At 43.1% G+C, this 27,709-nt stretch overlaps 1 protein-coding gene across 4 annotated transcripts in view; it reads right to left on the bottom strand.

Moving 5' to 3' along the window:
• GJC1 (gap junction protein gamma 1) overlaps positions 1-27,424 on the bottom strand; it is a 44,264-nt gene extending 16,840 nt beyond the window's left edge. Inside the window, exon 1 of one of the 4 annotated variants that reach the window (XM_044418747.1) lies at positions 27,353-27,424. The gene's annotated coding sequence lies outside the window, so the exon portion shown is untranslated. Of the gene's footprint in view, positions 1-23,434; positions 23,583-25,080; positions 25,633-25,684; positions 26,345-27,352 lie in introns of those variants that run through there. The other 3 variants (XM_044418744.1, XM_044418746.1, XM_044418745.1) reach the window with 3 other exon arrangements.
• Positions 27,425-27,709: the final 285 nt, after the last annotated feature.

The following is a 27,709-nucleotide window of genomic DNA, read 5'->3' as shown; positions in this document are numbered from 1 at the left end:
GAAACTGCTCCAGGGATGCTTTTATATATTAAGTGTTTAGTGTGGAAAACATATTTTTTCCAGCATTTCCTCCATCTTTTCTCAGATTGCAAAAATAAAATCTAACTTAAGGGAGAATGGAAATGGAATAGCAGCATAATTTGAATGCTACTGTTGTGGCTGGTTCATAGTACTACCCACCCATCTTTCCAAGACATGTGATTTCAATGTGTGCAGAGATTTATTGGAAGATGAACTTACCGCCACTTGCTATGTCTCCCAGTAGGCTTTATTTTATTCCCCCTTTTCTATTTTTAATCAATATTTTAATTAGCACTAAAACAATTTTTGTCCAAACTGCGGAATTATTTTTAAGTGAATTAAAGAGCATTAATGAGATAATTAAAAACAGGCTTTCAAACAGCCATTTTAACAATGTTTTCCAATTAAAAATTTCAAATCTATATACACACTTATAACACTTTTTGCAAGTCATCCCAAAAGTAAGACAATTCTTCATTTAAAACTTAAGCACTACAGCATCAGCAAAATAGCTTTTCAAAGATACCGATTTTTAAAAGCATCTCCATCGCAGAAGGCCATCATCTCATAAAGCAACTATGCTACTGAATCATCAGTAATATGGGGCGGCATCCAACAGAATGCTTATGCCCTTGATAATTCTCTTTTTATCAGGAAGGGTTTTTAACTATTTTATGGCTGTGATATGGTTCCTCCCCCCAAAACTTTATGCATACGCACTCTTACAATTTCCTTTACTTTTTGAGGACCATGGGTCCTCAAACTACGGCCTGGGGGCCAGATCTGGCCCGCCATGCCCATTTATCCGTCCTGCCATGCCCATTTGGACCCGCAGTACCCACGCGTGTGCCCACTGCTGCCCACCTTGCCCTGCGTGTAGGGAGGCAGAGGTGTGCTCGCTTGGAGAAAATGATCTCCAAGCAAGGAAGCCGCCGCCTCCTGCGTCTGCCTCGTGGCACATGCCCACCCCTGCCTGCAGCTTGCCTCCCCTCACCACACGCCTCGCCCCCACCAAAGCACACGAGCCTGCACATGCCACCCCGCGCACACCGCCAGCACCACCTTTCCACCCCGCGTGCACTGCCGGCACCTTTCAACTGGCCCCCTGGTGAAAAAGTTTGAGGACCCCTGTTGTGGTCACACATGGTGCTGATGAATATTTATAATTTTCTATCCTGCACCCCAAGTATGACTTAGAAGAAGCACTTGCTGAGGGTATGAACATTTGTTGTTAGTGAATAAAATTTATTTTTAAATAGCATTTTAGGCAGGAATGAGATCCAGAATTGGATCATTTCATTCTGCTTTGTCATTCAAGAAACGCTTCCGCCCACCTCCCGCAGCACGCCGCTCCCGGGCAAGCGAATGCAGGCAGACGCACGCGGCTGCGACCTCGACGGCAGCCAGCTCCACCGGCCAGCGCGGGTGCACGCGGCGCCGGAGAGCGCCGCCCGCCGGCCCAGGTGATCGGGCGCGCGCGGTGCGCGACGGGGCGGGTCTCGGAGGCGCCCTACTGAGTCAAAGCCGCGGCAATGGCTGGGGCCGGCGGCCGAAGGGCGGCGACCAAAGGGGTCGCTGCCATTTGGGGTGCCGTTTGGGGGGACGAGAGGGGGGCTGGGCTTGCCATGGACTCTTGTTGAAATAGGCTTGCCTACTGCTGATTCTTAGGGAAGAGGAAGGATCCCCTTTTTCTTTCTTTTTTTCTTTTTTTCTTTTTATCGTTCTTTTTCTCCTCCTTCGACCTACTTTATAATCTTACCCTGCTTTAATCAGTGCTTTGAGTCATTCCTGGCCATGTCGACGTTTATATATCCTGGGGAACCCACGGGGGCTGCTATTGGCGTTGTCACGGGCAATGGTCGTTACAACAATAGGGGCTTAACGTGTCCACGTAGAAGAAGGATGGACAGATGGCTGACACCTGTTCCTCCTTCTGATCCTGCCCCCAACCAGAGGGCGCCAGGTAGCCTTGTCAACCACCCCTCGGGTCTGACGGTGCTGCTGCTCAATGCCAGGTCGGTCAATAATAAATCTTCCCTCATCCATGACTTGATTGTGGATGAGGGGGCCGACCTGGCTTGCATAACGGAGACCTGGGCGGGAGAGGGAGGGGATGTTGCCCTCTCCCAATTGTGCCCGCCCGGGTATCTGGTTCAACACTGTTCACGCCCAGAAGGGAGGGGAGGGGGAGTCACGTTGGTTTACAGAGCCTCCATCTCTCTCACGGGTCTTCCAGTCCCTTTGAGACCAGGGCTGGAGTGCCTCTACTTGGTGTTGGGCAAACGAGACAGATTGGGGATTCTATTGGTGTACCGTGCACCTTTCTGCCCAGCAGTCTCCCTATCTGAGCTGACAGAGACCGTCTCGGACCTGGTGTTGAGGACCCCCAGGATGTTGGTCCTGGGGGACTTCAATCTCCATGCCGAGTCTGGACTGACCGGGGTGGCTCAGGACTTCATGGCCTCTATGACGGCCATGGGCCTGTCTCAACACGTCATTGGCCCGACCCATGAACGTGGACACACTCTGGACCTGGTATTCATGACGGGGCAGGTAGAGGATGACCTGAGGGTGAAGAACTTATGTTTGACTCCCCTGTCATGGTCAGATCACCTCCTGGTGAGGTTTGTGCTCGAGAGCGGCCTCTCCCTCTATAAGAGTGCGGACTCGATTGTATGGGCCCGCCCCCGGAGCCGGATGGATCCGGATGGATTCCTGAAGGCCCTGGGGGAGTTTCCGGCTGACAAGACTGGTGCTCCTGTCGAGGCTCTGGTCGAACTGTGGAACGGAGAGATGACCAGGGCTGTGGACACGATCGCTCCTAAGCGTCCTCTCCCACCAGGCAGAATCCGCTCTTCCCCTTGGTATACACCTGAATTACGGGCGATGAAGCGAGTTGGGAGACGGCTAGAGCGTAGGTGGAGGAAATCACGGGATGAATCTGACCGAACACACTTGAGAGCCCACTATCGGGCCTATGCTGTGGCGGTGAAGGCGGCGAAAAAGAAGTTTTTTTCCGCTTCCACTGCCTCCTCACAATGCTGTCCAGCGGAGCTTTTTCGAGTGGTGCAAGGCCTGGTTCGCTCGGGTCCTAAGGAAGATCCGATGCCACCCTCAAAGGCCCGCTGTGACGACTTTGCCAGGCATTTCAGGGAGAAAATCGCTCAGATTCGTCACGAGCTGGACTCCACTAATGAATCAGAGGTCTCTGAGGAGTCGCCAATGCCACCGTCTGGTCCAAAATTATTGGAGGAATTTCAATTATTGCGGCCCGATGATGTGGACAAGGTGCTTGGACGAGTACGTCCCACCACTTGCCTATTGGATCCTTGCCCGTCTTGGTTAATAAATAACTCCAAGCACGGGATTGGGACCTGGATCTTGGAAGTGGTTAACGCTTCTCTGAGGGAGGGTCGAGTGCCTGCCCCTTTAAAGGAGGCGGTAATACGACCGGTCCTGAAGAAAGCGTCACTGGATCCAGAGATAGCCACTAACTATAGACCTGTGGCCAACATCCCGTTTCTGGGCAAGGTGTTGGAGCGAGTGGTGGCAGGACAACTCCAAGCACTCTTGGATGAAACTGATTATCTGGATCCTTTTCAGTCCGGCTTCAGACCCGGGTACAGTACTGAATCTGCCTTGGTCGCCCTGTACGACGACCTGTGCAGGGAGAAGGACAGGGGGAGTACATCCCTGTTGGTTCTTCTGGACCTCTCGGCGGCTTTCGATACCATCGACCATGGTATCCTTCTGGATAGACTTGCGGGATTGGGGGTTGGAGGCACTGCTTTGCAGTGGTTCCGCTCCTATCTCGACGGTCGATTCCAGAAGGTAGTGCTGGGGGACCATGTCTCTACGTCATGGCAGCTATGCCATGGGGTACCACAGGGCTCCATTCTATCCCCTCTGCTATTTAACATCTATATGAAACCGCTGGGAGAGGTCATCAGGAGGTGTGGGCTGCGGAATCATCAATACGCTGATGATACCCAGCTTTACCTCTCGTTCTTCACTAATCCAGGTGAGGCAGTGGCTGTGCTGAACCGGTGCTTGGCCGAGGTAAGGGAATGGATGAAGGCCAATAAACTGAAACTCAACCCAGACAAGACGGAGGTCCTGTTGGTTGGCGGATCGGGTTTCGGAGAGGGTGGATTTGACCTGGTCCTGAATGGTGCAACACTCCCTCTTAGGGATAAAGTCCGCAGCTTAGGAGTACTCCTCGACCCGGAGCTTTCTTTGGAAGCTCAGGTGACAGTGGTGGCGAGGAACGCCTTCCTTCAGCTTCGGCTGATTAATCAGCTGCGCCCCTACCTGGAGTACGACTGCCTGGCAACGGTGACACACGCGCTGGTGACTTCCCGCCTAGACTTCTGTAATGCGCTTTACGTGGGGCTTCCCCTGAAGACAGTCCGAACACTTCAATTGGTGCAAAATAGAGCTACCAGGTTGCTGACGGGGATGGGGCGTTATGCTCACATGACTCCAGTCCTCCGTCAGCTTCACTGGCTTCCCATTGAAGCCCGGGCCCAATTCAAGGTGTTGATTATGGCCTATAAAGCCCTAAACGGCTTGGGTCCTGGCTACCTGAACGAGCGCTTACGTCCGTATATGCCCGACCGCCCTTTGAGATCTGCGGGAGAGTCCCTTCTCCGGGAACCCTCCATGAAAAAAATTAGGAGAGTAAGTACCCGGAGGAGGGCTTTCTCTGCGGTGGCGCCCAACCTATGGAATTCACTCCCCAAAGAGGTCCTCCTGGCACCGTCGTTACTGGTTTTTCGGCGGCAGGTAAAGACCTTTTTATTTAAACATCATTTCAATTGTTAAAACATATGATCTGGCCAGGGCAACTACTTCTTCCTTCTCTTTCTCCCCCTATATTTTTATTTTATACTGATAATTTTAATTTTATATTTGTAAATCAATGTATTTTTTGTATTTTTATATTTAATGGTAATTTATTATGTACTATTGTATTTCAATGTATTTTATCATGTTGTAAGCCGCCCCGAGGTTTCGGCAAGGGGCGGCATAGAAATGTTATAATAATAATAATAATAATAATAATAATAATAATAATAATTCCTACCTATCATGTCTCTGGATCTTAGATTGCATACTATTTACATCTTGTGTTTCTTGGATGCCACGACTCTTTATTAAGGGATTGACTAACAGTAGGCAGTGCAATGCTGCTAATGCTTCTTAAACACATGTTTGGGCAATATCCAGTAATTGCCTCTTGGAAGGAAATTATTGCTTTTATTTATCTTGTACTGAAACATTCTTTAATATTTGCTGATGAACATGCTCTTTTAAATTATTTACCTGCTTCATGGAAATTAACAAATGCTCAGCATTTTGACAATCAATATCACCATATTGGAAGGATAAATGCCCACCACCTCTACTGTAATGAATGGAGGACCTTATTACAAATTCAACATTGGAATGGGCAGCATACAGATGTCACCCTCAAATGGACACGTATTAGGATATCTGATCCAGTTTTGCTGAAGTCTCTGCATAATTGCCAATAATTTGTATTTTCATACACACACATATATAAAGCAAAAAAAAAAAGTGAATTCCTCTTGGATCTTATTGACTGGGATTGCACAACACTTGTGGAGGATGAAAAGCCATGGTCAGTTCTTGTGTTGTTCAAACCCAGACCCTTTCCCATAAGGTGACATGTTCATGGTGACCCTGATGTCTCATAGCTTGTTGTAGGGGCTCTTGTATCTACCATAAGCTATCCTGTCATCTCTACTGCAAAGACTGAGCTATTTCTGGAAACTGGGAACCTACAAGCAAGCTTCTTAGCAAAAGCAGTAAACCTTCCCTGCTGTCCTTGCCAAGCTTATCAGTGTCTGCACCAGCTGCCCCACAAGTGCCCAACTGACATTTTGGGGTGGCTCTGTGCCCCCATCATGATTGTGAACACTTTTGACCTTCGCATAGCTCCCCCATCCTTTTACCCATTAATTTTTCTTTTCTGGAGACTGCAAAAGACAGACAGACAGACAGACAGTCAGTCAGTCAGTCAGTCAGTCAGTCAGATTTGACAGCTAGTAACAGCCCCTTCAAAGTGCTCAAGTGACACTTTGGAGGAACTATCACTAGTTCATCACTTCTTTATAAGAAAGAAACCAGATACCTTTCCCCGAGCAATGTCCAGGCAAGGGGAGAAGTGTGTCCGCTTAAAAGTGCAGCAGTTGCTCCTTAGGAGGACTGACTCAGAGAGGCTGCCAAGAACTTTGGTTTGTCTTGACAGTTGTCAAAATGCAAGCTAGCATGAGAAACCAAAGTTGCAAGTGATCTTTACTTCCAGAACTGGAGTGGCCGCTAGAAAAGAGGTGGGTCTTCATGGCAAGATACTCAAGGATTTTTTCAGCCCATATGTGTGATACACAGAGACCATGAAAAAGAATGTGATGTGGCTGCAAAATAAACTAATGCTATATTGGCCTGCATTAATTGAAGTATAGCTTCCAAATCACATGAGGTACTAGTTCCCTTCCATTCAGCACTAGTTAGGCCCCATCTTGAGTGCTGTGCCCACTTCTGGGCACCACACATCAAGAAAGGTGCAGAGAAACTGGAAAAAGGTCAGAGGAAAACAAAGACTATCAGGGGACTGGAAACAAAACAAAACAAAACAAAACAAAAGAGTAAAAATTGAAAGATTTGAAAGGCAGTCACAAAGAGGATGGCAAGGTTCTCTTCATCATCCCAGAGTGCAGGTTATGGAATAATGTGCTTAAGTAGCAGGAAGTTAGATTCTTGTTAGACATCAGGAAAAACTTCCTGAGCAGCATGACAATGGAATCAATTACCTAGGGAAGGCGTGGGCTCTTCCACATTGGTGGCCTTCAAGAGGCAGTCAGGCAGCGTTTTGTCAGGGATGCTTTAACCTGGAGTTCTGCTTTGACTCGAAGGCCTCAAAGGCCCCTTCCACTTCTACCATTCTATAATTCTATTATTTAGTCTAACCCTCTGTCTGCAAAGGAAACCCATCACTGTAGCACCCACTATAGCTGATCATCTAACCTCATTTGTTTGAAAGTATCATATGAAAGGGAATCTACATTTTCTAAGGTAGCATGTTCCATTGTCAAGCAGCTCATTTTTATTTTATTAGATTTATATCGCACCTTTTTTCTTACAAAGTGGCTCACATTATTCTCCTTCGCCAGCTCTCAATCTTATCCCCACCACAACAAACCTGTGAGATAGTTAGGCTGAGAGTCTGGAACTGCCCCAAAGTCACCCAGCTGGCTCCATATCTGAACAGGAACTAGAACCCAGGTTGCCTGAGCCCCAGTCCCACACTCTTAACCACTATACCACACTGGCTCTGGTACTATCAGAAAGTTTAGCTGAAATCCCCTTTCTCATAATTTGAAGTCTGCATATGTGTTATCCTCAGCAACAACAGAAAACAAGTTTGCTCCATCATCTATGTGACAGCCCTTCAAATATTTGAAGATGGTTTTCGTATCACTTCTGAATCATTCCTTCTCCAGGCTAAATATAATCAAATGTTCAGTCTTCCCTCACAGCACTTCATCTCCTCACTATTTTTGTCATCCTCCTCTGGATACATTCCACTTCCTTCTTAAACTGTAGAACACAGAACTGGACAGAGTACCCCAGGTACGTCTGAGCAAAGCAGAGTGGACATAGAGCAGGATCAATGCAATCTAGGGAATTCCACACAATTTAGTTATATGTAATTGTTTGGGCCAAAACATAAATTTATTAAAGAACATTATAATGGTGCTGTTAGATCAGACTAAGAGTTCACCTAATCCGTTCATTGCCAAATATGCCACTTTGTCAGGCATCCTTTTTCACAAAATGACTAGCTAAGAACCTTCCAGAAGCTCACAAGCATTGAGGCAGCAGTCATCCTAGTGTTTCCCCTAGGACCAAAAGATATACTGATTCTGAACATAGAAGCTCCATTTAGCTACTATGACAATCAGTGACAATCAGCCGCTGATAAACTTCTTCATAATTTTGTCAAACCCCTTTTAATTGCTTCTGACTCACCGGCAACCACATTAGGCAGCAATGAATTCCATACATTATACATTGTGTGAATAACTATTCTATACTTTCATTTGTCTACGCTATGTCTACAGTATTGATCTATGTCAATCAATTTCACTTTGTTTCCCTATATTTTAGTATTACAAGAGCTACTTTGAAGCTAACAGCTCTTCTGGTAGCCATAGGTGATACAGAGACAGGTCAGTCCATCCCTCCTCAGCCAGCTCACTTCATTTCCATATAAGAGTAGGAAAGTTTCTTCCATGGCCATCATGGAAGTGCAGCTGGCTACCATGAGGAAGGGCAGATTGCCTCATCCCTCCTCTTCCAATGCACACAAAGGCTTTTCTTTAAACTAGCCTGCTAAGACGCCAGTAGTCTGCATTCTCAAGGTCCCCAAGTTTTCCATCTCCATATGGAGTTTCCCATCTCCATAGACAACATGACAACTAAGGTTACTAGCCCCTTCTGGGGCTAGTAAAAACTTCGCAGGGTTTTTTTTAGATGAAATTGAATGAGGACAGTGATTTATTGCTACCCATTTTTTCACATCAGTTGTGATTTCATATCATGTCCCCAATTACTGGTCTTTTTTCAAACTGAAAATCCCTAAACACTTGAACATTTTTGCTTGCCCTGTTACCTAATAGGGTTCGGTTTGTTTAGTGGCAGGGGTGGTGGTGAAGTGTTGCAGAAAAATAATCCCCGAAGAAACAGATGGTATTTCGTTCTAAAGATCTACAGCAAATTCCCTTCACCCAACCCTACCATTAATTTTGGGTTCTTTTTTATTGTGTAGGATTTGTTTTCAAAATGTTTAAATGCATTTTTAGCTGTAACACAAGAACCAATGCAAGTGGAAGAAGAAACAATGATGCAGGTATGGTCTGTCCACTGCATTGACCTCAGTATGAACAGAGAGTGTTCAAAAGCTAAATCACAGAGGTGAATGAACTGATTCTATTAAACTGGCACTGAAATGCTCATTCTGTATTTTGTAACATCTGCTTGGGTTTAAGCAAATAAAATATTTTGCAGCCCACTGACTCCATAGGGAAATGCCTCTTGCATCAACTCATCTGATTCAAATTTTCCATTGCATTTCAACTTACATATATACAAAGCAATTCCCCCTACCCTCTCCATCTATATTTTATTTATAGCTTAGAAAGGAATCCCAAACTATTAACACAAATTCACAGGGTCCACATCTGCTTAATTAACTGCACTTTTAGTTCACAGTCTAGTGGGCAAGTACATGAGCATTTCCAATTTCATAATTTGGTACTAGTTGCAGAATCCAGCATTCCTTGAACACTGGCTTTATGTATTTGAAATTATTTGGGGGCTGCATCGAAGGGTAAAACCTTTTTGTTTCTCTGTTTAAGAGGCTGAGCTGCTAGTCACCAAAGCTCTGAAGGTGGGATTTCAATGTCATATAAGCAATGCCAGGTGGAAACCCTATTAGCTGAACCTAGAATCCTCATCACTGCCTTTTGTTCCTCCTCGTAAAAAGCAGACTCAGTTATGTAAATTAAATAAATCTAACAAATTTGCTTAATCACATACACTTTATACAAGCCATAGAATTAAATTTGCCATGGCACCAAATCTGAGAGACACTGATGCATTCTTCCTACAAAGTTATATATAACAAGCTGGTAAACAAACTAATTGCTATAAAATGGTTTTTTAAAAGGTTTAAGTTCAACTCCAGTGTTTTAACAATTAATTATTCTTGCAAATAAAGGAATATTTACTCCCATATATAACTGCTTGGGCCCTTAGCTCATTTTTGGCAGCTCTTCTCCAGGCACCTTCAAGAAAGGATTCCAGGTGAGTAGCTACAAGAAAAATAGCCTTCCTAGTTGTGGGACCTGACTTAGATAATGCCCTTCCTGTGAGGTCTGTCTGATACCTACATTGTTATTTTATTAACATCAAGCAATGACTATACTCCTAGGCATTTACAAACTAGATTTAGTTCTAGATATGTATGGCTATGCTGTTTATTTCTGGGTTATTTGCACTGTATTGTACTGTATTGTTTTAGAAATGTGGATTTTATTTTATATTTCAGTTGTTTGTATGGTATTCTAGTATTTCAGTTGTCTGTAATCTTTCCTAAGAATGTTCACTATCGGACAGGTTAAATATATGAGAACTAAATGTTCAGTCATCACTGAAGAAGACTAAAATGTACATAGATATGCAAACCATTCACCCTTCATTAATGCTAAATGCAGCAGCATCACATCACACTTTTCCTCCCAGACATCACTGCAGAGACATGTGGGAAAGATGTGGGTCAAATGGCAATACATTCTCATGAAGACTGTTCCCTCTGTAACGGACATCTTAGACTCAAGCAATTTTTATCACAAAAACATTACAATTTTTGAAAAAGCTGATTCAAATATTTATTGAATTTATTGATTCCTCATAAAATAGGAGTCCAGTTATATTATTTATTAGCTGTTCACTGAGAGTATGTTCCAAGTACATGACTCAGAAATCCTAAATATGGTTTTAAAAAGCCATTTAAGGAAATTGCTTTTCCAATCACAGCATTTAACACTGCATAGCAGTACTTTAGTCATTTTTGTAAAGTACTGTTACATTGGAGCAAGCTGTCAGGCAGCATTCTTCAAAAGGGAGTCATTATAACGGGACTTCAACATTTCATTCTTATTAATGAGGGAGAATCCAGGAAGAGGAGGAAGGTCAAAAAAAGGAGGGGATGGCCTGAGATAATGAACTATTCAAAGGGAAAGGGTAACAAACAGCACGGTTCCATTCAAAGACGCAGCACCATCCCACTTGTGGCCATTATTGAATCTCAGCCACCCATTCTGTATAGTGGCCCTTTGTGACAGAATACTATGACAATACATTCATACAAAATACATTCTGTCTCCAATGTGACTTAATATCTACATGAAGCCACTGGGAGAAATGATCTGGAGGAGTGGCACTGGATATTATCAGTATGTTGATGATACCCCGATCTACTTCTCCTTACCATAATCTGTTTCTTCTAGAGGCAGCATCTCCTCTCTGAATGACAGTTCGCAGCTGGTAATGGGCTGGAAGAGAATGACCTTCCAGTGCACACATAGGTAACTTCCAAGCTAGATTTCTGCAACATCGGGCTTCTCTTGTGCCTACTCTGGAAACTGCAACTAGTACAAAATATGGCAGCCAGGCTGGTCTCTGGAACATCATGGGGAGGCCCACATACAGTGGTACCTCGGCTCATGAACGCCTCAGTTCACCACCAAATCTGGTCGCGAACAGAAATTTCAGGAAAAAAATCCTCAGGTCGTGAACTCCACATCAGGTTACCATCACAATCGCGCCCGTCTTTCCTGCACAGGCATGATCACAGTCGTGCTGGGGCAGAGGGAGATGGCTGCAATTGTGCTGGGCAGGAGGGGGGGGACGGTCACGATCGGACTCAGGGGGAAGATGGCTGCGATCGCACCCGTCTCCCCCTCGAACACAACCGCAATCGTGCCCATCTCCCACTCCGAACACGCCCTCAAGTGCACCCATCTTCCCTGTGATTAAAAAAAAAAATTTACAGAATGGATTAACTTTATTTACATATAGTAAGTAAGTAATCCTTACAAGAGCCTTTCATTACCAACATTATCAGCCTGTCTCCTTACCGCAATGGGCTCAGGCTGACAGAAGCAACCTGCTGAAGGTCACAGGGAATGCAACCCAATGGTCACTGCACAAGTGTCATGGGGACCATAGAATGGCTCTTAAAATCCCTTCTGAGATGGGAGCCAATACTTCTAATGTTGTTGGAAGGGAGAGCTGGAGATTCCATTCCCCTTGCCTGGCCAATGCAGAATGATCGCACCAGCCGCTCTCTCAGGTTGGAAATATGACTTTGGAGAGGGGGCACAGCAGTAGAAGAGAGGGGAGGAGACTGGAGAGGTCAGGATATGAATGATCTTGAGTGTCTTCCAGTCTCCTTCCCCTCAGAAGTGGAGGGGCAGTGATCTTGTTAGGTGGGCTGAAAAGCCCCTCTAGGTAAAATAAAGGAGATTAGAGAATGGGGAGACCAATATTGCTTCTGCCATTCCCCCTGCCTAGATGGCAGGAGTTCAGCAGAACGCAGGAATCTCAGAAGCTCCCAAGTTCAGGGTTTTCTAAGCAGCAAGGGCACTTTTATTTATTAAATTTATATACTACCATTTTTCCTTTCAAGGAACTCAAAGTGGCTAACATAATACTTCTTCCCCTCCCAATCTTATCCTCACAGCAAAAACCCTGTGAGGTAGGTTGGACTGAGAGTTTATGACTGGCCCAAAGTCACTCAGTGCTCCAGCAGGCTTTTCCTTCTCGCCTTCCAAGCTGATCAGGGCAAGAAGCTTTTAACTATGTCAACACTAGGCAACTAGGCTGACTTTGTGATATGAAAAAAGAGTCTTGCAGAAATAATTAATGAAGAATATCTGCAAATTTAGAATATTAATTGATAGGGAAAAACAGCTTAATGATAAGAAGTTGATTCCAAACTGCATCTTTCTCTTTCTCCCAAACCCAAAGTAGCTACAATTTACCTTCCGTGTGGTAGATGTTGCTTGTGAGCCAATTGTCAGGAACATCTGTCTTTTTGCTCTGATGGCACACAACTGGACTAATACTGTGATGTGTACCCCCAGCCAACTCCACCTGTACAACAACTTTCCACAGAAACAGGCAAGGTCTGCTTTTCACCAGCTTCTTGACTTGTATCTGGGCCTGTTGGCCTTGGCATTTCAGCTACAAATTCCAATCCCACGTCTTCTTCCAGTTCTGATTCAGACTCTTGGAAAGCTTTATTTTAGCAGATACAGCCCCATTATTTGGTCACTGTACTTACAACTATGTAATGTGCACATCTGCAGCATGGAGCCAATAGTGAGTCAATCTTTACCATATCCATGCTTCCCTGGATTTCTGTTCAGTTGCAGATGACCAGTAGTAGAATTACCTTCCTAGATGCCAGAATGTTATAGACATCTTATATAGTCAAGAAAATACCACAGTATGTTTATAAGTGAAGAACATGAGGCAAATGCTTACTTGCTGCTACTCAATGACAAACCAATCAACCAACTATAAACTTACTACCTTATACAAATGGCAGTTACTTGTTGATTAGCAACTCTAACTATGGACATGCTATAATAATAGCATATAAATTATACAATTATATTTAATTATACAATTAACTATCCATGCTGTTGTTAGTTGCAAAGTCGTGTCCGACCCATTGCGACCCCATGGACAACATTCCTCCAGGCCTTCCTGTCCTCCATCATCCCCCGGAGTCCAGCTCACACCAACTGCTTCAGTGACTCCATCTAGCCACCTCATTCTCTGCCGTCCCCTTCTTCCTTTGCCATCCATTGTTCCCAGCATTAAGCTCTTCTCCAGGGAGTCCTTCCTTCTCATTAGGTGGCCAAACTACTTGAGTTTCATCTTCAGGATCTGGCCTTCTAAAGAGCAGTCAGGGTTGATCTCCTCTAAGACTGACTGGTTGATCTCCTTGAGGTCCAAGGGAATCGCAGGAATCTCCTCCAGCACCACAATTCAAAGGCCTCAATTCTTCGGCGCTCAGCCTTTCTTATGGTCCAGCTTTCACAGCCATACATTGCAACTGGGAAAACCATAGCCTTGACTATACGCACTTTTGTTGGCAGGGTGATATCTATGCTTTTCAGTATGCTGTCTAGATTGCCATAGCTTTCCTCCCCAGGAGCAAGCGTCTTTTAATTTCTTGGTTGCAGTCCCCATCTGTGGTGATCTTGGAGACCAGGAAAATAAAATCTGTCACGACCTCCATTTCTTCCCCATCTATTTGCCAGGAAGTGAGAGGACTGGATGCCATGATCTTAGTTTTCTTAATGTTGAGTTTCAAGCCAACTTTTGCACTCTCCTCTAGTGCATGCAAACATGAGGCTAGATCTGCTTTCCTTACAGAGGGTCACAGCTGACATACCAATCAAAGCTGTTAAAGTCACTCTGGCTACTGCCAATGCCAATGCCTATGTTTCCACAGAAAGCAGCAAATCCAGAAGAATGGCCAAGCTGCAAACTTTAGCTTTCATAGGAGTGCTATTCTGTGTGAACCCCTCTATCCAGATCAGCATTTTCTCTCAACTACACCATTACCATCTTGTTTGGTCTAAGCTTCTTCCCTCTTGTCTAAATTAAGCTAATTACCTGTGTACTAAACTTTCAGAACTGCAATCCTCACACACACAGCCCTTTTATTCAGGAGCTTAAGAACTAGAAGCAGTGCACATGGTAGGCATGTCATGAGTGAAGCCAGCTGGAGCCAGGGTCAGACTAGATGGCCCAGGAAACCCCTTCTGACTCACTCTGTATTTACGTTTCTGTTTCTAAGTACAGTGGTACCACAGCTCACAAATGCTTTGGTTCACAACCAAATCGGGTCGCAAACAAAAATTTCATTAAAATTTTAACTCAGGTCAACTCTGCATTGAGCAGCAACCACGATCATGGCTGTCTCCCCCCCCCCCAAGTGGGGAGATGGCTGCAATCATGCTGGAGGCAGGGGGGAGATGGCCAAGATTGCCCCATCTTTCCTGTGGGAGCACAACCACGATTTTTGGCCATCTCCCCCCCCAGCACAATCTCATCCGTCTCCCCCCAGCATGCCCACGTTCACGCCCGTCTCTCTCTCTCCCCCCAGTGCGCCCCATTCACACCCGTCTCTCCCGCCCCCCAGCGAATAAAACTTTCATAAAAATTTTGACTCAGGTCGCGAACTCCTCATTGAGTGGCAACCGCGATCGCAGCCATCTCCCCACCCCTCCAAGTGGAGAGATGGCCGTGATTGTGTTGGGGGCGGGGGTAGGGGGGAAGACGGCCAGTTCATGTCTGACTTCCCTGCATGAGCACGCGCGTAATTGCGCCCGTCTTTCCTGCACGAGCACAACCTCGATCTCTGCCATCTCCTCCCCCAGCATGATCACACTTGTCTCCCCCCCCCGAAACTGCCTGCATTCACACCCGTCGCCCCCAACACGCCCGCGTTCGTGCCGTCTCTCCCCCCCCGCCGCGTGATGGGATGACAGGCGATCGTGGTTGCGCTGAGGGGGAGCGGGGAGATGGCTGGGCTCGTGCTCGGGGTGGGGAGATGGCCGCAATCTTTGTTGTTCTTTGTCACTTTGCTTCACATTTTTCTGATTAAAAAAACAGTTACAGAACGGATTAACCTTATTTAACCTTAAGGTTAAATTTGAACCTTAAGGGGAAATTTAACTTGGCTCATGACCAATTCGGGTCACAACCAGAGTCCTGGAATGGATGAAGTTCGTGAGCCAAGGTACCACTGTACTGTAATGCTTGGATGTGAAAGCATTCCTCCAAAGCAGTTCATAATATAACTAAGGGGGGTCACCAATATTAATTTTCCATTTATTAGTATTTTAGATCACTTACATCTACAGATTTCAAAGCAGTATACATTACTTAAAACATAAAGTATCAAAACAATACATAGAATCAACAGGCTATATTTATAGATTCATAAAAGTAAAATACATGGTAGACTAAACTATATCAGGAGTACTTGCATAAAATACATTTGTTTTCAATATGCACCTAAAAAGAATTGTCAGCACATACGTAATCTCAAGAGGAAGATTATTCCATATAGTGTGTGTATTACTGACTTCAGGAGCATATGATGCTACCAGTAGAGCTTAACCAGATGACCTCAAAGACTGAATGAGTTTATAAGGATGAAGGTAACCAGATCCTTCAGGGGGAGTAAAACCCCATAAAAAACAGGTGACCTATTTCTCAAACCTGGAAACTACTTGCCCACTCCACCCTGCCAGGATTCAGCCTAGTTCATTGGCCCTCATCTAGCCCACCACTACACTCAGGCACTGGTTCAGAACATTCACAGCTGCACCTGATTCAAATATAACAGAGAAACAGTGCCGGGTGATGACACTTAGCTCCAAATCTCAGAATGATACCCAGTACCACATGGATAGCAACGTTGAGAATGGTAACAGAACCAATCTGGTTAACTCAGCAGTGAACCAAAGTGAGGACAACAGATAGACTGTGTGAATGCACAGGTGGCTACTCAAAGAGTTACAGATGCACATCCTGTCTTTCTTCTTCATGGTGTGTATGCACCACACACATGTCCAAGTAATAAGCTGACATATCAGCTTATTATTAATTATTGCAGTATGGAATGATTAATCCATATCATTATGTAATCATTGCAGTATAGATAACAGGACATCAAGCCCAAAAGATGAGGCAGACCTTGCACAGTATCCAGTCAGTAGTGGCAAATCAATATAGAACAGGTAGTCACTCAACACAACTCAAGCAAAGGAACCCTTACCCAAAGGCCTGTCAGGCAGTGATTCCACAGATTGAGTGCAAAAGGGTGTTTTGGAAAAGAAGCCCTAACTATCCTCTAGGTTTTGCTATGTATCCCAAGTTGACAGCACATACAAGGGAGAGAAGGGGAAAAGCATCTGTCAAGGCACATGGGAATTTTACCTGCAGAATATGGGTAAAATTTCCAAGAGCATTACCATGTCATACAAATCTACTGAGTTAAAGCAGACTTATAGAAATGAAATTATATATAGAAATGAAATGAAGAACTGATCTGGTAACTTCTTAAATATGAGTATTTAGATTCTGTCTACCAAAGAAAGGTGTGTCATGTTCACTTGATGAAAATAAACAGGTCTAGTCTACCTGCTCAATCTACAATCATGGGTATTTCATTTTTGTCTGTTACTATTTCTTGTGAGAACAAGGCTGGGCCAAGATAATGAAAAAAGGAGCAATACTGGAAAACAACATATTTACTTTTTTTAACTGCCTGGACCTATGACCACCAGCCTGGAAATACACCCCACTGAACTCTGTGGAACCTATTTCTGAGTATACATGTATTATATTTTGCTGTTAACCTCAAACTGTCATGGGTGCTGTTCATGAGGAAGAATATATCGGAATATTTTAAAGACAACCCCTTTAAGGGGAAAAAGAAAACCTTCTAAAATAAATATAGTGAGACAAAGAAAGGCAAAGTCTGTTCATAAGACTGAAATGTGACAAACAATATTTGTTTAGTTATAAATTAATTATGAACAAAATACAAATTTGTTTAGTTATACATTTACCTTTAATTCAGTTATGAATTTACACGGTCCAGTACTCAGATTTGCACCATAGTTCAGAAAATATGTAAACAGTTTCAGTGAGAATCCTGATCACCTTCACTTATACGAGTTATTCACTTATTGCTTCGTATATACTGAACTGGCCTTTGAGAAAGTCAGAGAAAGCCTTGCTGGTCATTCTGAAATTAATGGACTGTCACTGTGTTATACCTCAATGGCACCCATCATTTGGAAACACATGAAGCAGATGAGACAGAAACTGGAATCTTTCAAACATATCCTGAACAAGTACAGGTTCACTGAAGCTTTCCCTAGCTTGTAATTCAATTAATCATGCTGTTCCATTTAACTGCTCCTCTACTCCTCTGTATTATTACTATTTTTTTTATTGGAACTATAGATTATCAATCAGGCATCCACATGGTTAAAGGTATCTCCAACCAGGTGCCCTCCAGATATGCTAGGAGGGCACCAGGTTGACTGAGTAACCAACGGCATTCTTCCACAGCACATGCAGCACAAACAAAGGCTGCAAGTTGCACATGCGGACATGGGATGCCACCTGTGCAGTGTTTGCACAGGGTTCAATTCCTGATGGGCATCTGTGTGAATACTTGGCACTCTCCTCCGGGAAGCTGAACTCATGGCTGCAAGAAAGCAGGCTAGAGTCTGGGGGAGACAAGCCAAGGAATCCAACAGATTCCCATCCCCTAAACAAATTCCTCACGCATCCTTTCAAGTTGACTATAACACATCTATTTCAACAAAGCACAACTTGATTCCATTGGGGTTGTTGAAACATTTGCAATTCTGTTTGATTTTACACTCGGTTATTATTGTTATGTATCATCAAGTTGTGTCTGACTAAAGGTGATGCTTTAAATTAATAACCTCCAACATATCCTGTCCTTCAGAGCCCCACTCAGCTCGTTTCATGTTTCACTGGAGACCAAGGCAAAGGCCATGCACACTACTGTATTCCTGGACACTTTGTATGGCTATGAAAACTGAGCAATGGAGAAAGCTGACAGGAAGAAAATGGAAGAAGCTGAAAACGCTAGAGGAGAGCTTTGGAAATACCCTGGACTGACAGAAAGATGAACTAGTGGGTCCCAGATCAATTCAGGCTAGAACTTTCCTAGAAGCAAATATGACAAAACTGAGATTATCATACTTTGGGCACATCATCAGAAGGCAAACTCCCCGGAGAAACCAATCATGCTAGTGAATGCTGAAGACAGAAGAAGGAAAGGAAGACTAAATACAAGATGGACTGACTCCATAAATGAAGCCACAGCCTTGAATTTACGAGAGTTGAGCAGGGGTGTGAAAGACAGGGCATTCATTCATAGGGTCACTACCCTAAATTGGAGAGGCCAAATTTCCTCAGAACATTTGATTTTGCTTTGTTTCCTACTTTTGCATTCTACTCACTCATTAATATCAGTGTGAAATATTTACTCAATGGCATATATTTATTCATTCACAGACTTATTAGGGATTCACATACTTGTTAGGGATAATCACTTGAAAAGCATTAATCACAACTAGGAAAGTGTCAAATTTGCCTGTTATTGTATTTGCAATTGCATTTCATTCCTTACTCATAAACTTATGAAATAGAAAGTGTTAAAAGGCAAAGGTAAAGGTTTCCCCTTGACGTTACGTCCAGTCATGCCTGACTCTAGGGGGCGGTGCTCATCTCCATTTCCTAGCCGAGGGAGCCAGTGTTTGTCTGCAGTCAGTCTCCGTGGTCATGAGGCCAGCATGACTAAACACCTAAGTGCACAGAACGCAGTTTACCTTCCCACCAAAGTGGTACCTTTTTATCTACTTGTATTTGCATGCTTTCGAACTGCAAGGTTGGCAGGAGCTAGGACGGAGCAACGGGAACTCACCCCGTTGTGCAGACTTGAACCGGCGACCTTTTGATCAACCAGCACACCTGCTTAAACCACTGCGCCACCTGCATCCCATAGAAAGTGTTAAAGAGCAATATATTCTTAGAGCAATATAGCAGGCAATAGCACAGGATCTGGCTACCGGGGTTCACCTTACTTCCAGCAGCAGGATTCAGATTTATAGTAATTATACACTGGATTGAGAGCTAGTGTGGTGGTACAGACTAGGGACCAGAGTTCTAATCCTACTTGGCCATAAAACCCACTGGGTGACTTTGGGCCAGTCACTCATTTCAGCCCAACCTATCAGTTAGAGTTGTTGTGAATACAAGATAGAGAGGAGGAGGGAAGTTATTTAAGCCACCTTGAGTTCCTTGAAAGGAAAAAAGCAGAATTTAAATGTAATAAATAATACCTGCATTATACAAAACATCACCATACAGAGAGAGGTAGTGAAAGGGTGACAAGGGGGGCTTCCAAAGCATGCCTTCGTGCCCCACCGTGGAGTGGGCTAAAGATATTAATAGTTTTTCCATTTTTGCAGGGCTCCTGTGCCCGACACCAACAAATTTGGAGGGCTGACTATACGTGATTTGATTTACATAAATTCGTGACTTGATTTACATTTGACTTAAAGATATTTTCCATTTTCTCAGGAATGAAACACGTTTGTAAAACCAGGAGTGCCTTTATTTCCTCCCAGGGTTCTTTTGTTTACATAAAAGATGCTTTAACTTGGTAAGTTTGACAGAGTGTCAAGGATTTAATTCTAAAATATAATGGTTGGGATTGTAACTTCAAGAAATTCACTGCAAGAGTTTCCAATGCCTTCCTCCCTGCTGCACCCCTTGAAAAGCCTCTCAAGAGGGTGAGGGGAGGGGGCAGGAAACGTCCCTTCCTATAACTTTCTCTTCTAGGCTAGCTGATCCTACCTGCCACGGAGAATTCCAACATCACAACCTCCAAGGTATCCAAAGTTCAGCTGGTAAAAGCCCACACAGCAAAAAAAGGTGTTTGCTGCTGATTTCATTTGTCAGTGGAGGGTTCCCCAACCCTATCAGGGAGTGAAATTATTTATACCACCTCCTAGTCTGAAATAAATATTCATGTGAAGAGTGTGCCCAGGTACTGGGAGGAATTTGAATCTGCTCCCCTGATCGTCTTACGCTTTGCCTCTAAATCCATTCTTTTGTCTTCTGAGAGTACAGCTCTGACCTCAGGGAGACAAGTGCTACAGATGTTTCCGCATGGGTCTTTGTCTCTGACAGGGGACCCCTGATTCTATGGTGCTGGGACATCTTCCCAGGACCCACATTTCAACCTACATATTTGCATACCCAAAGCAATTTGCAGGGTCAGGCAGGACAGGAAGGACAATGGAAATGGTTTGGTCACCCTTTCCTCCATCTCCAAGTTAAAACAAAATAAAATAAAACTGGTAGATGGGCCTGTAAACTTATCTATCTCTCTTAACAGGCTATGGGAGGGGATAGCAATGGAGTGGCTGCAGAATCCTATGGATCCAAGCCTCTCTTCCCTCAGCCAGCAGTATGCCCCCTTCAGCATCTCTGGCATCAACTGGCAGCTAGGAGGGGAAGGGAGAATGGCCTTGGGAGGGGAAATCTGTAAAACAGCAACATGAAACCCTTAAAATAAAAACAGGAAAAATTATAAAATAAACTATTATATTATTCCTGGCTTTACCTCTATTGTGGTAATGGTTTTATGATCTGCTGTCTTAGTAAAGTTTTTCTGTACATGTTCAATGGAAATTAATGAGAACTTTGATATTTTCAATGGACTTTGGTGAGAAGAACTTCAGTCAGGTGAATTGAAGCTGCTGTATACATTTCATTATTATGAAGTTGCTAGCCCCTTTGGGCACTACTTGCGAGTCAAAGACAGGAGCAGTACCCTATATCCCAGAAGCAGCCACCAGTGCTAACAAGTGGTATTCCTTTTACCCACCTGACCTCCCAGTACTGTTTTTAGCAAAGCGGTGAGTACCTTATTCATTTAAATTTCCTGCCCAATTGATGGCCATTTGACAGTGCCCACCTTGAACTTAATGCCAGCTGAAAGCAAGATAAAGAGGACAGATAAATGAATATATCATGTTCCAGTTAGCTTACCAAAATGGAATATTTTCAAAATTTTGCATAACCATTCAAAACAGAGAAACATAGAAACAGAGCGAGTCAGAAGGGGCCTCCCGGGCCATCCAGTCTGACCTCCGGCACCAGCCGGCTCCGCTCATGACATGCCCACCATGTGGACATCCAGCCTATCCTTGAACACCCACACTGATGGGGCCTCAACAACCTCTCATGGAAGCCCATTCCACACCCTCGTGTGGTTGAGAGAAGTTTTGTCTCTCAACCACACCAGCATAATTTATAAGTAAAGAGAGAGTGTTGCTGAAACCTACACATTAAGACCATGACAGAAGTGGATCTTGAAACCAGGAGTTGATTTCACAGATTTATGTGAAACTTCTCGACATGAAATGTCTCTTTAGGTAATCGCAGTCTGAATAAAAACAAAAACTAATGTGCAATTCATAGCATAATGTAACATGACAAAAGACAATTAAAGGCACGACTACTTGGAACTAAAAGGTATAATAAGCACCAAGGTATAGTAAATACTGTTAAGTAAACATAACTAAGTTCCATTGATTAGGGACTGTGGTACTTCCAAATTCAGAACACTTTTGGCACAGAATTAACTATTTAATGATTTAGACAGCTATTAACATCCAAAAGCCAATCTAAAGTGATGTTGCACCTCATAGATCGGGAGAGATTGAAAACATTAGTCTCTAAAAGTGAGTAGTTCCAAAGTGGTCTTGATAAACAGAGAACTAGGCTGGTAAAAAGAAAGGAAAATTCAACAAGGATGATGGTAACTACTGTATATAATAAAACTACTCCTTGAAAATCAGCAGCAGCAATAACAAACAAGACTGGTAGGACTATCAATGAGTCATTAGTTTACTCCTATTTGACCATTTTTGGACAAGAACTACATTGGATGTATGAAACAGTAAGCCTTGAATATAAGAACAGATGAGGTTGACCAGAGCAGCAAAGGTACCTGGAATGTCAAACATAAGAACTCTAAATACAACAAAAACAGTACCCTCCCCCATCCAAGACACAGTCCACATCATACATAACCTAAATATTTAGTCTGTGTGCTAAATGTTAAATAAATTTCAGGCATATTAAAACCAAATGCATGGCCCATCATTTATTGTGGTGAATGTCCTTCCTATGATTCAGATCCTAAGATGCACAGTCATATTTGCAAATGAACTGCAGTTTTTCAGCCTTTTGCTCCAATTATTGTCCTTTTATTTATTTGTTCGCTTATCAGCTAACATTGGTTATCCCCAGTTATTCTGTAAAATGCACACAGGTAGAACACAACGGGTATTCTCCAATTTTCTTTTATCTCAAGACAGAAAACAATCCAACTCTAAACATAAATGCAATGCAATACAAAGCCAAACAAAGAGATTAGTTAAAACTGTAAGGGAAACAGAAAAGGTACCTTGAAAAAAAGGCCAGCTTTGATTCAAAGCAAAATTTTGATCCTAAACTGTAAGGACAGCAAATGTACATGCATATACTTGACAATTTAATGGATTTTAGCAGTTTTTTCTCAAAACCATGTTACCTATACTAAACAGTATTAGTGAATGTTTTAAAATGTCAGCTAAAGGTTTTACGAGATTAAAATGACAAATGGCACACACCGTGGATGTCAGTATCTCCACTGGAATTCCCGATCCCAGGAAAAATTAAGGAGGCAAAAAAGATTCTAAAACCCAAAACATGAATATGATCTAATGAATCTATTGTTCTCTGAAGCTCAGTTTGGTGCTTCTGTTCAAAAGCCATAATTGGAAAGAAATAACGCCATATAGCTATGATTCCCTTAAATTTCCATACATCCTGAAAAACGCACAATTCCATTAAAAATTGTATATCTGTAAGTCCAAATCAGCAAAGTTCACAGTGGCATTTTGCACTTTGTTGCTAAACCAGAAACAATCTACAAATCAATACCCTGCTTATGCTAAAGTTTAATATAAAACTTTTTAAAATGAAAAATACCAAATTCATTCTAAATATTTTTTTCCATTTAAAAAAACCCCTCCCATCTATTCTTGAAAGCAGAACTCACTTGAAAGATTTAAGCTTTTTTCCATTTAACTGATGCTCCTTTTGTTTAAAGCACAATAACACAAATACTTACAGTTTCCAGTCGTTTCTAGCAGGGGGAAAAAGCAACTCAACCCAAGAAGTAAGAGACAAAAATGGACAACAAAGCAAGATACTAAATATGAGAATGATGCTAAAGGTGACAAAATCACCATTATGAAAGTGAAGGCTGAATGCTTTCTGCACTTATGAGAAAATAAGTTTTGACAGCCAAGGAAGACGTTACAAGCGTGCTATTGTTCGAGACAACCCAGTACAACCCTTTTCTCCTCCCCCATTACACTACATGAACATTACATGCATTGCAACTATGCTGTAGGGGGACGTGAAGTTCTCTTTTCATAGTGGAGTTTCATGAGTAATAACGATGTGAAATGTGCAACCCATTTTTTTGCCTTGCAACCTCTTTTGTCCTACTGGATGAGTCAATTATTTCACTAAAATGGTTTGAATAAAACATCTTATTCATCTATTTTTATACCCCCTCCACCACACAGTTAAAGGAAACGTCTTGTGCAATGTGCTCCAACCAGCTCTCACAGAGAAAATTAAATGGAAAACGTTAAAATAAAGACTCTAGTGAGACAACAGCTACAATCCTGAGCATTTTACTTTGAGTAAAACTTGTTACTGTGCTACTCCTCTGCCTCATTTATAGAATTTATGGGGTGTGCAGACATCAACACGTTCAATTTGTAACCTTCCCATTTATTCCCATCATTCTTCTATTTTTTTTCTTACTGGAAAAAATAAATTAAAAAAGGAATAATTACATATAACCTTTGATCGGTAGCAGTAAGCAACCCTGTTTCTGGGACTGATTCACTTAGAAAATAGGTGTAGGGAGACAAAATAATGGTATACAAATTATGCAATGTGTGGAGAAAGTGAAGGATCCTAGAATTAGTGTTAATATTGGAAATTTAATACTCAGGGTATTAGAACCCAGGTCATCCTATGAAACTGAATGGTAGGTGTGTGCATAGATAGCAAGGAAATACTTCTTGATACAGCACAGAATTGAACTATGGAATTCACTATCATAAGGCTATGGCTATTTTACTTGGATAGCTTTAAAAGGGGATTAGGCAAATTCATGGAAGTGATGGTTATCAGTGACAAACTAGGAATGATGGCTAGATGTTACCTCCACTATCGGAGGCAGTAATACTAGTTACTGGAAAAAATGAGCATAGAGTACTATTACACTCACTTATGTTGACTTACAAAAAGCTGTTTAGCCACTGTGTGAACAAAGTTCTGGACTAGACAAATCTTTGGTCTGATTCAGCATAGCTCTTCTCTTGACTCACATATTTTAAACCAAGATAACGAATTGTTTTTACACCAAATTCTCTGGCACAAAGTATTTTTCTTATACATTTCCTTTGACATTAGTAACATTATCATTCATTATGATACCCTTCAAACTATCCTCTCATTTTAAAACTAAGGATGTCTATGGGCTGATTCACATGTTACAAATTCTGTATACCAGCCCTCCCCAACCTGGTGCCCTGCAAGTATTTTTCACTGTAATTCCCATCATCAAGCACTGGTACGCTGAATAGGATGAGGGGAAATACAGTTCTAAACATCCAGACGCTGCTGAACGGAAACCACTTTTCATGACCGATGCCCCAATCTTATTGCCAATAAAGCTACGTTATTATCACTTACTGTTTTCATCGTTTACTGTTTCATGGCGAACTTTTTTGCAAACGCGGTTGATGATGTCAATGATGTGGGGCAGCGGCGGGAAGACGCCTGGCATAGGCCAAGCAGACTATACCCCCCAGCACCATCACAGCAGCTCCGCTTTGTACTTCTGTCCACTGGAGGTCCCTTGTGTTTGGCAACAACTGCCCTTCTACTTACCTTTGCCCAGCCGGTGGGCAGTCCTTTCACGCAGCCCATTCCCCCCACACAAAGGGGCCCCTACAAGCTGCAGGACCACGAAGTACCTAAACCCGACCACATCAGACACCCAAGCTACCCCATCCTGTGCCTCCACTGACTGCGCTTCCCTCTTGCACAAGCGCCGCCAAAAGACTCCCCGGAATCCTCCACGAAACCTTTTGTTCATCTCCAGGCACGTCAATCTCCGCTCCCCGCAGCCCCTCTGTGCTCCCCTAAAATGGCCTCAAACTGGGCTACCTACACCTCTTCTGGACCCTCCTCACGTAGGGCGAATTTCCTCACCTAATGCCCCTCCTCCGCCTCAGCACCCCAAGCCTCTTCCCCACCCCCAGCCCAGCTTTCCACTTAATTGTCCGAGACTCACCCGTCTTTCTCACGCCATCTCCCCATGCGAGAGCAGTGGGGGGTGTCCGGATCCTGAGGGAACGGCCCCCCTCCGCCCCGCTTTCCGCAGCTTCTCTCGTGACTATTCTGGAGACAGTGAACCGGATACGACCACTGGGATTTCCCTTCCCCCGCTCCTCTCTCTCCCCACTCCCCACTCCTCGAAGAAAAGACACACGAGGGATTGCAAAAGCGTCCTGCCCCTCTCTCAGCATCCTAATGGGAAAGTTTGCGAACTTTCATTGCAGAAGAACATTTTTTAAATTTGCAAAACCTAAGGGATTCCGTTCAAGATCGCGCGCGCGTATACACACACACAGAAAAGCAGTTGCAAACTATTTGCCACTAAACACATATATCAAAAATTGCAAAAGCCTCAGATCACACAGTGCAGATTGTACCATGCAATCGTTCCACTGCTGATACTTAAAAAAACGTTGCAAAATAAATATTTTAAAACGTACCACATCTGAATGTGATACTCAAACATACTGTTGGGTGCAATCCACGTGCCCTGTCATTGGTGTTTATTGCCAGATTTTTGTTAAGCAAAAAGGCTCAAACACGTCTAAAATTACAAAACCTTTTTGATCTGGATTGCTTCAGAATTGCAGGAACATGCACCACAAAATGGTAGAAGTTGTAATCTGGTTGCTACACTTCTGATGCTGATTTCAAAAATAGTTGCAGAGGTTGGGGAATGCTGCACAACACGGACACTGGCATCCTCATCAAAAGGCAAACACATTTATCATTCATTATGGTATTAAGTTACATACTTAGAGGAAAATTAGTTGCACATTCCAATCTAGCACACTGACAAAAATTATTTAGTAACAGCATTTGTATGTTACCCAATATTTTACAAATACCACTCACATTCCAATATAATATATATACACATGCTCAATTCAAAAAAAAATGCTTAATCATTTCTTGTTTGATAGTTACTGGTCCCACATGACTTCCAACATAAACTATACATAATCCGCATCTTCAACATTGCTTACTAAAAATGTCTCATATACAGTGTGCACCTAAAATGGCTATTGCCCAGACTGCAAGCTAAGGTGTTCTTCATTAATTGTGCATGCAAAATAGAAACAAGGCAATGTGTGGGATTTTGCATACTTCAAATGAAACTACAGTCTTAATGCTCATTGCATGTTTACATGGTCAAAAGGCCAGCATTTCCCACTGCTTGCCAGTTCCATATTGAAGCCCATGTCCCAAGGTATGCAGTTTGCACCATCAAATACTCAGCATATAGATTAGCTCATGATCAACATAAGGCATATGCACATTTCCCTGATTTTGCATGCAGGTTGCACAGATGATCGCAGGTGACTATAGAGCTTTGAAAACTGCTATTCCACAGTCCATTAAAAACATTTAGAAATAGTCCTAGCATAAAAGATATGCTAACATATCCCATTTAAATACATGTGCCCTGTTTTAGGTGCTTCAACAGAGTTCTAGCTTATTTTGCTTTCCTTTTGTCCCACATGTCTTTGAACCTGCATACTTTATAAAATTATTAGCATGATTCACACTGGCCTTTAAGCTATAGACTCTGTCTTGAAAACCTTTTCTCTGAGTTCAGATGTGTGGGGAAATGTAGGGACTGAGACAAAGGCATTCCACATACCTGGGAGGTTGGCTCTTTTAGCATCAGTTCACATGTCCCAAGTTAGCTGTGCCATTAAAAACCGGTTCTGGGCCCAGGATCTGGTTCAAAGTAACAGCTCAAATGGATTCATCGGCAAAACAGTCTTTTTATATTTCCTCCCATTCATTTAGCCATGTGAAATGTCTTCCTGTTATTCTCCAGTTTGCCACACTGGACATTTTTAGCTCTTTTTTCTTATAACATCATCCCCTGAGGCTCTGTGATCAGTCGCATTGTCCCACACGCTATCCTCCAGTTTGTCAATGTTATTTTGTTAATGGAACACTCAAAGCCAAAACCAATTTCATATTATCTATTCAAGCTTTGAAAACACTT

This window comes from Varanus komodoensis, unplaced genomic scaffold, assembly GCF_004798865.1.
Source record: "Varanus komodoensis strain SLA01 unplaced genomic scaffold, ASM479886v1 scaffold92, whole genome shotgun sequence".
Taxonomy (NCBI): domain Eukaryota; kingdom Metazoa; phylum Chordata; class Lepidosauria; order Squamata; family Varanidae; genus Varanus; species Varanus komodoensis.
The sequence above is the reverse complement of the archived record's forward strand: the minus strand, read 5'-3'. Positions and strand labels throughout refer to the sequence as shown.